The sequence below is a fragment of the Strix aluco genome, chromosome 5 (assembly GCF_031877795.1).
Source record: "Strix aluco isolate bStrAlu1 chromosome 5, bStrAlu1.hap1, whole genome shotgun sequence".
Classification (NCBI taxonomy): Eukaryota; Metazoa; Chordata; class Aves; order Strigiformes; family Strigidae; genus Strix; species Strix aluco.
Genome location: NC_133935.1, coordinates 19,098,747 through 19,114,308, shown reverse-complemented (window position 1 = coordinate 19,114,308; position 15,562 = coordinate 19,098,747). Strand labels below are relative to the sequence as shown.

Here is a 15,562-nt window from a genome sequence, read left to right as displayed (position 1 = left end):
ATCACCCTACCATTAACTGTGCAGACAAGATTAAAATACAAGATGCATGTATGAAAACACACAGCCCATGTATTTATATTTATAAAGCCCATCTCCATAAAATCAGTGATACCCTCTAACAGACTAAAAGTATTCAGGTATCACCTCATTTACATTACAGAGAATATTTATTCCTTTAGAACATACCAGCAGCTTCCAAAACTAAGCAAACAAACCCAAAACACACACCCCCCACCCTATATGATTCTAAGAACACAGATTTCACTTTTTCAATATGCTACCTGGATAACACATATGCACACCAAAAAGAGAGCCCCAACTAACAATATTTAATTGGGTTTGGGGCATTTCTATAACCCAAGCACTACACAGAACTGTTTTAAAGTTAATAGAATACACACAGCAGAAGAAAGCATTACCTTGAAGCAAACTCTTCCCAAATTCTACACATTCTGAAACATAACAGGTTTTAATCACTGCTACATGGTGGAAGCCATGTAGGTGAAATGCAACAGTCACATCTTAGAAAGAATGTTACGTAAATAGCCGGCAAAAACCAAAAGAACCTTGTTTTCTAGGAAAATGTATTACTCACAGAGTAGCCAACCCAATCTGTCTCCTCAGTTCTGTCTTTCAGGAAACACAAATAAAGAAAGAGAATACTGGAAACTAGAATTCATAAACTCAAGCAAAAGAGCAGAAGCACTATGAAACTATTGCTCTCATCACATTTCAGAACTCTTTTATTTTTTTTTCCCCCTCTATTTGAGCTCTAGTCACTGTAAGAATCACGACCTGACCACCTCCCTTCAACCATCACTAACAGCCCTTGTTTCTCAGGCACCCACTGCCTCTTCTCTTCAGTAGTTTACCTGATTGAAACAATCAAGATAAGCTTGATTAGTCTCCATTTCCATTTAACATTAGAATTGCACCTGAGGAAAAACTTCTGTGCTTGAAGACCTGTTAATTTTCTCCCAGAAGTTGTAGGTGATTTAAAGACAGCTATCACCTCTCCATTAAAAACCTTCCATCCCACCTGTAGGCAAATACACCTAGCCTTGCAATACCAAAGCACGCAGCAGAAACAGATTTTTTTAAATATTGGCTAATTAGCCATCTAAACTTGGAAAAAATAAAGGCCAGTGTTTTCCTCACACCAAATAGATAGTATCAACTTGAGAGAAAAGCACAGGAAGCAGCATACAAACAACAGTTGTCCTGATTCTAGGATCACAGCAGTGTTGTGAGGATCATAAAGTGTTAAAAGCCACGATGACCTTCTGCAAATAAAAAGGGCATGACCAGAGGTTTAAAAAAACTCTCAAGAAATTTGCTTGAAAACTTTTTTTTTTCTTTTTGGCTTTACCACCACAACTTCTTACAGAAGCATCTGATTTTCAAAGACCTTGGAATGTTAGCACAAGTACTGTCACACAAATATTCAACAAATAAATCAAGTCATTTTTAAATTTCCATAGCATGAAGGTATTTGATTAGGGTAGATAAGTCTGTCCTGCTAAAAGTACCTTTGTGTCTGAACAGCAAACGCTGCTTTTGTTCTGTTTGTTGAAACTTCAGGAGAAGAGTTCAGTTTGGGTTTCTTCAAAGTATCTTGCAAGAGAAAAATCTATTCTCCTTCAACAAAGGCCCTACAGACAGACAACCCAGAAAAGTACAGAAGTGATGTACGTGCTAATCTCAGAGAAAGGCTCTGATACGACAAGACATCAAGGCAGGTGGGAAGCAAGCTTTTTTCCAAAGATGTATTCGACTTTACAAAAGCATTATGGTTTTACCTTAAACTTTCTGCAGGCTGGGATGTTAGCGGGGCACTGTCATCTAAACGCCGCGGGGCAGAGCAGCCTCAGGGTATTTCGGCAGCTTTAGGACCCGGCTGGTGATGGACTCTGTCGGCCCAAAATGCCACATGGCAGTGAGCTGTGGGGAGTGCTCGAAACCATCTGCCGCCGTTAACCGTGTGTGCGAAGGGCTCCCGGTACCAGCCGAAGTCACAGAACCATCCGGGTTGGAACAGACCTTGAAGATCATCTCGTCCAGCCATCAGTCAAGCGACACTTGTCCGGCTCCTCGGCACCACCCGGGTGAGAACGAGCGGACAGGAGGGTGATGGGCTCTTCTCCTCTCTCCCCTCTCGGAGCGGAGGGCGGCCTGTCCCCGGGAACGTCCCCCGGCTGGAGCAGGGACAGGGCTGCTGGGGGGGGCCGCCTTTGGCGGGCCCCGCCCGCGGGCAGCTCGGCCCGGCCCGGCCCGGCCCCGCTGTAAAGGGCTCCCTCAGCGCCGGGCTCCCCCCGCCTCACCTGCCCGCGCCCTCCCTCCTGTGAGGCGGGGAGCAGCGCGGGCACCCTCCAGCTCGGGCCACGGGAACACCCGCCCGGCACGGGCGCGCCTCAGCCCGTTCCGTGACCGACCCCGGCCCCAGCGGTCCGGCGAGCGCGGCCCGTCAGTCCCGCTGAGGGGGGGGTGGATCCGCCGCCAACAGCCGCCGCCGGCAGCGGCGGGTCCGCGCCCTGAAGAAGAGGAGCGGGGGGGGGGCGGCGGCGGCGCGTCTGCCCGAGGGGCTTTTCCCGCGCAGCCCCGTGAGGGGCCTGGCGGGGCCCTGGGGGGAACCTCCCTCTCGCCGGGGAAAGCTCCTCTCCAGAAGAACTGCCCGGCCTCTGCCAGGGGCAGGCAGGGAGCGGGCGCGGCTGGAGGCTCTGGGGCTCAGCCCCGGGCGTCGCAGCCCCTGGTTTTGGGGCGGTTCTGGGGGCGGTTCTGGGCTGGGCTGGGCTCCGCGCTGGGGTGTCCCGGCACCCTCACAGCGGCCTGGCTGGCTGCGGGCTGCCGCCGGCTGAGGCTTTACGCTGGGATGAGGGTACGTATCCGCCTTAAACGGGGGGGATGTGGCTTTCTCTGAGTGTTCCTAATCAGGTTACTGTGCGGGGAATAATTTTGCAAGCTCTCTTTTTCAAAACCCCAGTTTTTTTCTTGAGAAGTGAGGGTTGACAATTGGATGCTGAAAAGACTTCTAAAAGTAGCTGAACTGCTGGGCCGGTTTTGCTGGAGCTGTCTAAGCAAAGTGAAGTTCATCTCCTTTCCCTTTCCCCTTCCAGCCGGTGTATCTTGAACCTGCGGCAGTAAGTCAAGGGGTAACACACAAGTATTCTTTCCGAGTAACTGCTCTGCCCGTGGGGTGACACTGATGAGCAATCTTTAGTTTGTAGGTCAGGCTGCATTTGATTCTGTGCTTGTTTGTCACTGCCCTGGAGTCGTTCAGGGAAGAGCTGGTTACTGAGTGTGTAGTGCTAGTTCGTACTCGTTGTTGACCTTGACCTTTGGGCTTCTGCACATTTTGTCTTGAATAATGCTTTTTCAGTAGCAGTCTAGCTGCCGTCTAGCAGTTCCTGTCTCCTCGGTGAATTCTGTTCCAAGCTCCTTGTTTTCATGATGCCTGGGTCAATCCCAGCGTTTCTGCATCCTGCTGCATTAATTTCTGTAGTCATTTGCTTTGGGTGGAAGAGTCAGGATGGTTCCACTGTAAAAATGTGCAGATGGGGTCAGAGTTGGGCTTTGCTAAGGTTTGCACAGAAAATGGGTTATATTGCACTTCCCCTTAGTTCATTTGTATGGTTGAAGCATAATTCTTCATCTAAGCTGAAGCAAGAGATTGCTTTGGAATGTTTCTTATGCCAGCAGATCTTTGATCAACAAACCAAGAATCAACAGCTTGTATGGATTTTAAAACCCTTCACAGCTGTATTGGGTCTGTGTGTAGCAGGGGAGGGGCTCCTGTGAGTGACTCTTTATGGGGGGGTGTAGTGATAGGATGAGGGGTAATGGTTTAAACTGGAAGAGGGCAGATTTAGGTTAGATGTAAGGATGAAATTCTTCCCTGTGAGGGTGGTGAGGCCCTGGCACAAGTTGCCCAGAGAAGCTGTGGACCCTTCAAGGCCAGGCTGGACAGGACTTTGGGCAACCTGGGCTAGTGGAAGGTGTCCCTGCCCATGGTAGGGAGATGGGACTGGATGGTCTTTAAGGTCGATTCCAGCCCAAACCATTCTATGATACTGTGACTAACCCATGTAATATTTGAGGCTGTCTGTCTGTGAAGTAGAAAAAGAGCCAGTTTGAATAATGGCATCATTAATCCCTTTAGCCTTAGGGTCTGCGTGTGGACTCTGACCAGTGTGATGAGTTGTACAGACCTCTTAATGCGTCTCTCCCCCTTTTGCTACTGGTGTTTCTGTAGAGACCCTTGATCCGTTAAGTACAGTGCTTCCCTCCTGTCCCGCTCTTTTCTCTCCTGGTTTCAGCTGGTAATGTAAAGTAGGGTTTCTTCTCCATTTTTGCCTTTCTAAAGCAAGGGTTCTGTGGTGTAAAGAAAATATGAATGCTGCCTTTAATTTAATGTTGTCCTGTCATGTCAGTCCTGTGCTGCTTCTGATGGCAAATAAGCCTAAACATGGAGGGCAAACGGAGGGTTGGAGGCACAAATTATGCCTTGCTGTAACTGGAGTTCCAGGGGCTCCAAACCCAGGTGCCTGGTGTCCCGCCCAGCCTAAGCCAGGTTTGAGCACCCTCTGCATACGGAGCTTAACTTGTGCCGCTTTATATGCTGAGAGACGTCTCTTGGATTTAGACCGAACAGATGTATGTACAGCTAAGCCTCTGAACTCTACAAATTGAACACTGTGCTAAGTGCATGAGGCTCTCCTAGCAAAATTAGCTGCAGATTGGTTGATATTTTCATTCATACTCTTCCATAAACAAAAACAAGGCGATGCTGAATTTACTGCATCAACTCTTTAACAGACCACTTGGTTGTATGTCCTTCCTCTACAATCAGCTACAATGCCCTTTCAGAATCGGAAGCACAGCAAATACATTTAACTCAAAGAAGCCAGTGTTAAATGGTCTTATTTAATGTTAGCAGGAAGCTGATGGGAATATCCTTAAATGAAAACTGATACGAAACTGAAATGTGTCCAAAACTTCTGCTGTATGTAGTGTCACCCTTGGTGGATTTCAAACCTTTTCATTTCCTGGTGACCAGTTCTAACTGTCCAGAGCAATGCAAATAAGTTGTATTAAGATGGCAGCAACTTAGATCTTTTCTTACATCCACAGATATTTTTGAAAAAGTAGTTGTGACTTATAACTTAGATCAAGTTATCTAAAAATCATAAGCAGGACAATTTTTTTCTCATTTATATTAATGCTGGGTAAAAGAACAGACATTGATTTGGAAACCTGTAAACTGAAGGGGGATATCTGGGATATTGAAATATCAAATCTGGGATATTGAAAGACGGGGAAGAACTGAATCACAGGTATAAGAAGACTGTCAAATTTGTTAACCTCTTGGGTTTTTAGGGCAAACTTATGAGTTTTCTTTACAGGCTGGTTGTTCTTGGTAATCTGAATCACTTAGTCAACGAATGGATTTCAGAACTTGGTGAGAGCAAGGGAACGATTTTTTATATGTTCTAATCAAAACAGCTGAAGCCTTTTTATTTCTTTCAGAGGCCATACTACTAGGATTTATGTTGAAGTTCAACCGTTAACTTTTCTTCTTGAGTAGAGCTGTAGTAACTGCCATTGAAATAAGGTATAAAAGATACTTCAGACCAAGATCTTGAAGTCTTTGGGGCACTGAATAAATGGGTGAAGTGGCTCTATCAGTTGACTTGCTGCAGTTAACAAAGGTGAGTTAGATGGTCAATGGCACTAATGGTGCCCCAAACAGCCTACAGCACCCAATCTAGTTTGAAATGGTTACACTAGACTTGCCCTTTGTATAGCTCTTAGATTGTGTTAATTTACATGTGTCTGCTGTGGGGAAGATTAATAATGGGTCTTAATTTCTGTAAATTAATGAAAGGACTGCTAAGTTACTTTTTTTTTTTTTTTGAGTTGCAAGCACTCACTTCAGAAAAACTGTAGCAGTCTATTAGACTAACGACTCAGTAGGGAGTGAGAAGACATTGTTTATGGAGGGTGTTGTAGTCTTTCTGAAAAACTCTGCTGCCTGAACTTGCACATAGATCAATGTGTATCTTATCTTCTAAAGTAAACTCTTCTACCCACAGAATCTTCCCCCTTCAGCAGTAGCAAATGTTGGTGGCAAAATATTTACATTTGCATCTTACTGGCTCGGAGTACACACTAAAGGTAGAACTTTCATTGTCTGGTGATAGTTCTGATGTTTGAAAGTGACTTCCAACAATAACAGAAGAAATGGAGTCTCTTTGCAGGTGCTGACAGAGATGCTGTTTCTGTTGCTCCTAGACATGTAGAAAGATCTTTTCAGTCATTCTTTGAAAAACCAAAACGTCAGGAGAAAATAAAAAACCCTAAGAGCGATTGAGCTCTCTCCTTGATAGTTGTGCAACTTCTACAAAAAGAATATTCATGGTAAGACTCATATTGGTAGTGGATGTCTTACAAGCCAAAATTTAAAAAGCAATTGTTTCTGAGCACCTTCTAAAATACTGTTTCCTGCAGCATAAGAAGTCAAGCTTTTGGTTCCTTTCCCAGTGACTGTACATCACATCTGAATCTTTGTGGTACACTTCTCCCCTGCCCGTGGTTTGAGAATGAGTCAGCTGTATCAGAAAGCAAGGTTGTCCCTAGGAGCCTTGCTTTAATCTTAGGTCTAGTGAGGGGCTTGGAAATAAGGTAATGGCATGCAGGAAAGGAAGGGGCAGCCTGGAAACTAAGGCAGTTGAAGGTGATGTGGAAAGGCTCTGTCAGCGCCTTTGCCGTGCTGTCCCTCTGGATGTACTTTAGAACCTCTAGTTCATTCTCCCCTGGTCATGTTCCTCTCTGCCCACTCAGCCTGAGACGTTGCGGAAGGGACGCACGCTGTCAGCTTTACATAGAGTTAATAGGGGCTGCGCTGTGAACGTATAAAACTGCTTTGTAAAATCACCCTCGGGTGATGTATTGCACACCTTGTGTGTGAAACTGAACTCCTGAGAAGTGTTTCTCTTAGCCTGGTCTTCCTCGTGCAGACATTTTGAAAGACTTCATGTGCACAGCGAATGAGCCTTTGCTGGAATGACTGTCACCTGAGAACAGACTCTCAGTGGGCTGTGGCACAGTTCTAACAGGAGGTCTACAACACTGAAAACTGTCCCATAAGGTATCTGACAGCCCCTCAGGCATTGTAGAAAATCAAAATAAGGAAGGCTAGTGCGCACTGTCCGATGTGGACAGAACTTTTTAGATTTCTCTGGATGTTAACCAGTAGAAGGAGAGCTACAGAAATCTCTTCCTTTTCTTCCTCACTGCCAAGGTAAGTGCCTTACAAGCACTGACACTGATGGCTCATTGTGCACTGTTGGTTCATTACAACACAGGATCAGCCTCTCAATCTCTTGGCTAAGTAACTTTTTAAAGCCAGTATTAGTACCATAGTAGTGCCATACTGCTTGCAGCTTACTAACAATTTTTTTGGTTCGGAAGCAACTCAGTCTGTATACTAAGTAGTTCAGCAGTGTAAATTCTGCAGTTTATCACAGTTTAGGAAGAACATGAAAGTAACAAAAAATATTTTCTTACAGAGTCATCCGCTCCTTTACAGGCAGTTGAAGATGGTTATGTACCAGTTGTCAAGTTTGGGTTTGATGGCGTTGAGGTAAGCGTTTTGCTTTTTTTCTTTAAGTGAGAAATATTTTTTTCTTCCTTTGGAATAGGATAACTTCTCCAGGGACCTGTGACCATGCTATTTTACAAGGTTATTGGTACCTTAGAGTGTACTTAGGAAACTGTAATTAAACAGCCTGACCACAGCCTATCCCAGGAGAAGACGCTGCAGTAAAATGGGAGCTGATAGGAAAATGAGCCCCCAGGAAGCCTGGCAGGCCTGGGAACGTCAGGGCCGCCTCTTTCTAAACCTGTGCTGTAGAGCAGGGTAGTGTGCTTGAGCAGCACTTACCTCACAAGGACTGTGCAGAGTGGGAGTAGAGGCAGTGTTCTTGCTAACTCCTCCCAGCTCTGACAAGCTGGCTTTCTACAGAGGGATGGGTATGGTGTAGTCACTGTGTGAATCACATCAGCAGACTAAATGCTTTGTTGCAAATCAAAAATGAAGTGGTCATGAGACAAGCAATCTGGAAAATGACAAGTAGAAGTACTCATGTGACTCCTGCCTGGGTTTGTCAGCTGCAGAAATCCTTGTATCTTGACTGCCTCTTATACAGTGAATGGAGACCTGCGTGCTGTAGTACCTAAGCAAGTTATTGCTTGGTGTCACTTGCATGAAGACACTTATTTTGTGACCTTCTTGTGGGCTTTGTCTGGTGCAGACATTCACAGAATAACTTTCTTGCCTCAGACTGTGCTATGAACCAGATGCTTCAGGATCAAGAGGGCTTACTGCATAGAGAAAATGCTCTCTCCTTTGCTGAAGTACAGCTGAGGTGGTTGAACTTACGTCATAATTCTATGATCAATTTTAAGTTCCCTTTTAATGGAAGTTCTAAGTTTAGAGGAATCTTTTTCAACCTAAAAACCACTTCCTTTCCGTAGCTTAAAAAGAGGGGGGGATATAATGAAGGTTTTGTAAATAAAATATGGAACTTCTAGCAATTTTCTTAAGTTTTTTGGCAAATAAATCTCTTGGGAGATGTATCTGTAGTCACATAGTTCTAAATACAGATGTTAACCACTCTTTTTTAGACTTGACTAACTGTCCCCCACTAGTGTGCAGTTTGCAAACAGTGCAGCTGACACTTTTTTTCCTCTTTAAGATGGATCTGGTGTTTACAAGACTGTCTGTGCAAACTGTTTCTGATAATCTTGGTCTCAGAGATGACTGGCATCTGAGAAGCCTGGATACAAGATGTATACGGAGCTTAAATGGTGAGCGTATTTACACATCTTTAAAAAGAAAGTGTTACTGAAATTGGTATAGAATGCACATTAGACAACTCCAGGTTCTGTACAAGGTGCATAAACTGATCTCCTGTGTACTTGAGATCTGAGGAGGTGGCGAGTGGGCTTAAATTTAGATGTTTCAAGGAGTTGTGTGTTTAGATAGACCTGTATTTCATGTTTCTTGGATCAGGGTGTGTGCACTGTTCCAGTTTGCCACAGAGACTGCTTCAGATGAATAGGCAGAGCACTTGGTAGAGAAGAATGTGTGGTAGTTCATAAAAAAAAAATAAAGATATTTAAAATACCTGAAGCCTAACTTGCTCATTGTTGAGCAGGGACTGGTTGAATTGTTCCTGGCTGTCGAAAGAAACCTGGCTTTCAGAATCCTCTAGAAAGGGCCATATTAAAAATGGTTGGCAATAGTCTATAAACTGTGACAAAGCTGTTGAGGGCACCAGTTACCTGAAGGGATACTGAATGTTGTGTGTAATCTGTAATTTTTAACGTACTACAAAGCAAGTAATCCACACTTGTTTTCATAGATTTGAACGACAAATTGTAAGCTATTGATCCAGCATAGCATAAAACAGACCTGTACCTGTTACTAGGAACTTCTGTACTTCAACTTTTTTCTTAGAGTTACCGATGAAATGTTACATCTGGTGACAAATGAAGAGAACTTCCAGCTCACGCTCTGTGCAGTTAAACTGTGGGCAAAACGTAAGATGATTGTTCATAATCTTTAAGCTTTTCAGAGGCACCTCAAGACCATTAGAAGTACTTCATCTTTGGATAGCCGTTTAAATGACAGTTTTCAAACAAAAACCTGTTTTTTTAGTTTAGATTCAAGGTCTGTCTGTGGGGTAGAGTGGGGAGAAGAGGGGAGTGCCTACAAGACAAGGTGCTTTACTGCTTTTCAGGAACCTGACTACAGATGATAAAAAAGCCAAGTTAAGTATAAAAGCTTGATCTGTAAGGAATAAGAAAGTATTGTTTGTGCATGTGGCTAGAGCAAGTGCTAGAAGAATGGCAGAATTTTTTTCTTAAGGGAGGTTGGAGTGAAGCAGTAGCTGTAGCAGTGTAGGCAAATTTCAGAGTAGCAGTATTTTGGGAAGTGGTGTGGTAATGGTTCTTTCTCTCATAATTGTTAAGGACCAACAATTTTGGCCTCATTGCACTGCAATAACAACTGACTTTGAGGCTGAAGTGTACTGAGTATTCTATAGATTGGGAAGTTGGTGCTGCAAATTTGAAGGAATATCCTTGGGTATGGAAAGACTGCAGGCTAACTCCAGTGTATCTGCTCTAGGACATGGCATTTACTGCAACCTGCTGGGATTTCTTGGTGGGGTTTCCTGGACAATGCTGGTAGCAAGAACATGTCCACTCTATTCCAAAACTTTGGCTTCTGCTCTTGTGAACAAGTGTCCTGATCCAATGTCGGGGGAGGTTTTGATACGATCCCAAGAGCGAGATTAAGACACAAACGAGGTCAAATGCCATATACCCAAAACAGGTTTTTTATTATTAAAGAAGTGAAGAGGGGTAGCGATAGGACAGAATGGAAGGAAAAGGCAGAAATAAAGCAAGGATGCGGGATAGGGCTGCAAGAATAGTCACCACCATGGATCCAGCGACGTCCCGTTGGTCCTCAGTCTTCAGTTCTTCGGTGGTGGGTGCACACGAATCAAGCTTCAATGGTAGATGCACACTGAGAAAATTTTCTGCTGCCTTTTTAAGTTCATCCTGCTGATTAACATATCTGCTCACCTTTAGTTTTTTTTTCTCTGGTCCAACAGGTTTTGTTGCATCTGGCTTCAGGGCAGGAACCTTTGCCTCTTGTCAGTTCATTAGCCATGCATGTATGGGGTCTGGCCTACACAATAGGGCCACAAACGGCTACAGGATGGGGCAACTCAGCACACGTCTGCCCCTTTGAGGCTTGTCTAAAGAGTCCGGACAATGCAACCGCAAAGAAGTGGGGGGGTGCATCCTTCAATACACTCCCGCTTCTCTGGGCAACATCCCCCAGACCAATCACAGGCCGCAGCAGCTTCTCTTGGAGGTTTGCACAGACACAAGCAAGCTTTGAGGCAGTCATAGGACATTTCAGTCTCTCACACCACCCCGTGGCTCAAAGATTGCTTTAGGACCCATGGTGGCTTTAGGAAAGGAGAGCTGTTTAGAAAAGGCCAGAAAAGAGCATTTTATAATTCATCCAATGACATAATAATCAATTGTATAGAATATGAATTCATCCAATGAAGTTGTAATCAATTATATAAAATATGAAACAATATATAGCAAAGAGAAGAAACATTAACATGACAAAATCATATAGCAAAAGAAAACAGGGAAAAAATCTGTCCATACAATTCTCACAATTGAAGGTTTTGGCTGGTACACCACATGGATATATTTTAACATTGTCAAGTGATGAGGTGGCCATAAATTGCATATTTGTTACAACATGTTGAATTAATTGAATAAAGCAGAGAATAGTACATGGCAAAACCAGTAATAAGACCAAACCATGCAACAAATAAAACAACATTAATACTAACAATGGTTAACAATACTCTAAACAAACATATAATAAAAGTAACAGTATCAATTAACAATAGTCTAACCTAACATATAACAAAGGTAACAATAACAGTATCAATTAACAGTATTTTAACCTAACGTGTTTAACTAAAATGTGTCCCAGGCTGGGCCTAAAGACATGCTCCCAGCCCTTGGGGATTGCGGGGAGAAGGTGGTTGTCCACAAAAACAAGTACGACTATGAAACGAGTTACATGGACACTTACAAGACCAACACATACATATCACAAGCGAAAGCATAACAAGAGCTACCAGAGTAACCGTCACAGAATTAAGTATCAAAAGGCTATGTTGTCAGTTGTGGAGCTGAAGATGGTGGTCTGGCTTGCTGGAGCTTGGGCCTGCCTACGGAGCAGGAAAATCTATTTCCACGCTCCCAGCCCAGAGTGCACGTGTAATTTAGACCTGGGTACTTTCATTTCATCTTCATGGGTAGTTCACTGCTATGCTTATCCCCAATAAGGTAGTGGGTTGTTATACCACCCTGTGACTGGAGTGGTGGCCATTGTAAAGAACACATGCATTTATACAACCTGTATGATAGATGGTGCCTTTTTACATGTGGCACGAATCTGTTTAATGCCATCGGGCGAAGCGGTAGAGACAAATTGCATGTTCGATACAACGCTTTGAATCAGTTGTATGAAGCATGGAATCAAACAAGGTAAAAACACTACCATAGCCAAGCCACATAACATAAAATAAGATATGTTTAACCCACGGAGCACCTGGAAGCCATGAGAAGGGATCGAATTCCCAACCTTTCCAGGTCTGAACAGGGACATGGGCTAGTTTCCTAATCCCAGAAGTTACTTGTTTGACCACCTGACCATTGTCATCAATTTTTAAACAACAGTTTGAATCATTTAATTTACCACAAACACCCCCTTCTTCAGCTAACAGGTAATCGAGAACCATACGATGTTGGAACATTGCAGTTCGCATTTGCGTGGCCTGGTCTGCTAATAGATCCAGGGCACGAGCGGTCTCATTGGTGATAATTTCTAAGACAGCTTGTAATTGAATAATGCGATTCAAATTATAAATAGGTTCTCGAGCACCGCTAATCACTTCATTGGGGTTCCAGGTGGCAGGCCCACTGAAACACCTGCACTATATGGGTTTTATCTGTACTATTGGCATGCAGACAATTTCCAAACAGCACATCAAAGAACCGATCTCACATTACCGCTTTACAACCTTCCACTGTAGGTTCTTGGTATGAACATTTTACCCAACTATTGTGAGTTTTACATGTGTTCGGTTTCACTTCCCTTGGTATTTAGAACAGTCATAGGGTCTGCAACAGGGGTCATAACAATCAAAGCCTGGGGATAAAGCCCATTCCCAAACACTCTCCCCGACTCGTACTCCTCTCTCTTTTGTCCAGTTAAGGCAATAAATACCTTTTCCAGGAAAATGGAGTTGCCAGGGATCAGCATCCTCAGTCCAGAATCTCGTCCCATTATGGACTGTACTCAAGTGGCTGACCCACCATTCTCGGTTAGCACTTAGGAGAGCCAAAGCCTCCCCAGGAGCTGAGGGAGAGGAGAACGGTCACCCAGAGCAGTTTCTGCGATGATAGACAATACATCCTAAAAATATTAATAAGACAATGAACATCAATACTATACAAGAATTTAAATTTACATAAGGATCCCCCGTCGTGGCTCAGGATATTGTTCTCCATGGGGTTTTACCTGCAAGAAGAAAGAAAAGCATTCTCGGTTCATTTTGAGAACTGAAAGTGGGTTATAATTGGAAAGATGGAATAATCCACCTTGTATTAATTTTGTGCTCTTTTCCATGAGCATCTTTGGCTTTCCAAGTATACTGCATGGGGGTGGAGGTGTGCCACCTGCGAGTTGTCCTCCAGGCCGGGCAGGAGGCGACGGACCTCGCCATCCTCCTCAAGGACCTGGAGACCTTGTGCGGCAACATCCGCCAGTTCTGCACAAGTCGTTCTAATTTTTGGGTCGGGAGTCCATCCATCAAGTCCCAGGGAATGCCTTTCTGAAGTCCTAAGTGCCACAGTCCCTGTCAAGTTAGGGGCCTCTCAACAAGTTCTTCTTTTTTTTTCAAAATGGTAAGAGCTATTGTTTATTTTAATTTGCAGAAAGAAGTAGCACTTCTAGAGGTAGTTCTTCATATAAGATTTATGTTGGCAACATTCAGTCCTACCCTGAATTACATGGCAGAGTTTAAGATGGATGGTTACTGGCTTTTCTTATCTAGGGAATGGCCAAATCCTGTATTGCTGACACAACCCAAAGACAGCAATCTTCATTTACCACTATAGGACCCTAGGGTGTGTAAACATTGAATTCAGAAGCCTTTAAACATTTTTCTAACCTAAGTTGATGCTAAGCACAGTTGTTTTAACATCCCAGGTGAACCCCTCAGACCGGTACCGTGTAATGGGGATCCTCGCCCCAGGCTCTCCACAGCAGAGTTCTACGCACAAGGGATCTGCATCAATGCCAGTGGTAATGGGAGAGGAGTTCAAACATGGTAAAGTCCTTCCTGTGCTTGTTAACTGGTTAAAAAGTATAATTCTTGCTATATGAAACCACATTATCTGAGTTGATACCTAAGCACAACTCAGAAGTGAAACGATCCTGTCAGCATAGTGCTTTTTGCCATCAGGACCCCAGGTGGTGGCACAGTGCCCCCAGTCTGCCCGGTGACCTGATGCTGGGGACAGGGGGTGGCCTGGGGGTCCCCCACTGTCCCCATGTCACCCCCCAGTGTTCTGGGACCTTTCTCTGGGGACAGGGGTTGGCCTGGGGGTTCTCCGCTGTCCCCATGTCCCCCCCTGCACAGTGTTCCCAAGTGTCCCAGGACCTCTCTATGGGGCTGTGGGGTTGCTTGGGGGTCCCCCAGTGTGTCCCCCAGTGTCTCCCAGTGTCCTGGGACCCCTCTATGGGGACAGGAGTTGGCCTGGGGGTCTACCAGTGTCCCCATGTGACTTAGAGGTCCCCATGTGTTCCTCGGATCCCTCTATGGGGATGGGGGGTGGCCTGGGGGTCCCTCACTGTTCCCATGTCCCCTCAGCAGTGTCACGGGACCCCTTCTATGGAGACAGGGGGTGGCCTGGGGGTCTCCCAGTGTCCCAGGACCCCTCTATGGGGACACAAAGTGTGGCCTGGGGATCCCCAAAGTGTCCCTGGGGGTCACACAGTGTGCCCATGTGTCCCCCCCCCAGGCCATCCAGTGTCCCCAAGTGTCCTAGGACCCCTCTATGGGGACAGGGGGTGGAGGGGTCCCTCAGTGTCCCTGGGGATCACCCAGTGTCCGCCTGTGTTCCCCGCCAGTGTCCCCCAGTGTCCTGGGACCCTTCTATGGGGACATAGAGGGTGGCCTGGGGGTCCCCCACTGTCCCTGTGGCCCCTCCCAGTGTCCCGCGATCCCTGTATGGTGACATAGACGGTGGTCTGGGGGTCCCCAGAGTGTCCCTGGATGTCCCCCAGTTTCCCCATTTCCCCCCCCCAGTATCTCCCAGTATCCCCCAGTGTGCTGGGTAGGACCTCTCCGGGAGGGGATGACAGGTGTATGACCTGGGTGCCCCTCAATGTCCCCTAAGGGTCCTGGGACCCCCTTCCCCGACTGTCCCCCCCGGGGACCCCCTGTTAATACACACGCTGTTAATAACCCAACAAACTCCCAGTGCCTCCCAGTTCATCCCAGTGCCCCTCAGTGCAGCTCTGTCCCTCCACGTCCTAGGGCTCTTGCACATGCACCAGGGCTCTGCAATTGTGCAAATGGGGGTTTGCACAAGTCCCAGGTGTTGCACCTGCATTTGCACGAGCCCCAAACGTGGCACGTGCTTTTGTACAAGCCTGAGCATTGCACAGGCCTTTGCACAGGCTCCAAACTTTGCACAAGCATTTGCACAAGCTCCAAACTTTGCACGTGCCTCTGCTCACATGTTTGTACAAGTCCCAAACGTTGCACAAGCCTTTCCCCCAGCCCCAAAGCTTGCACAAGCCTTTACACAAGCCCCAACCTTTACACACCCACTTGCAGAAGCCCCACCATTATCCAACCCTTTGACCCCCACCCAGGGGAGGGCAGGT

At 45.6% G+C, this 15,562-nt stretch overlaps 1 pseudogene; it reads left to right on the top strand.

Moving 5' to 3' along the window:
* Window positions 1-3,591: 3,591 nt before the first annotated feature.
* On the top strand, window positions 3,592-15,068 carry LOC141924031 (poly(A) polymerase gamma-like; annotated as a pseudogene).
* The last annotated feature ends 494 nt before the right edge of the window (window positions 15,069-15,562 follow it).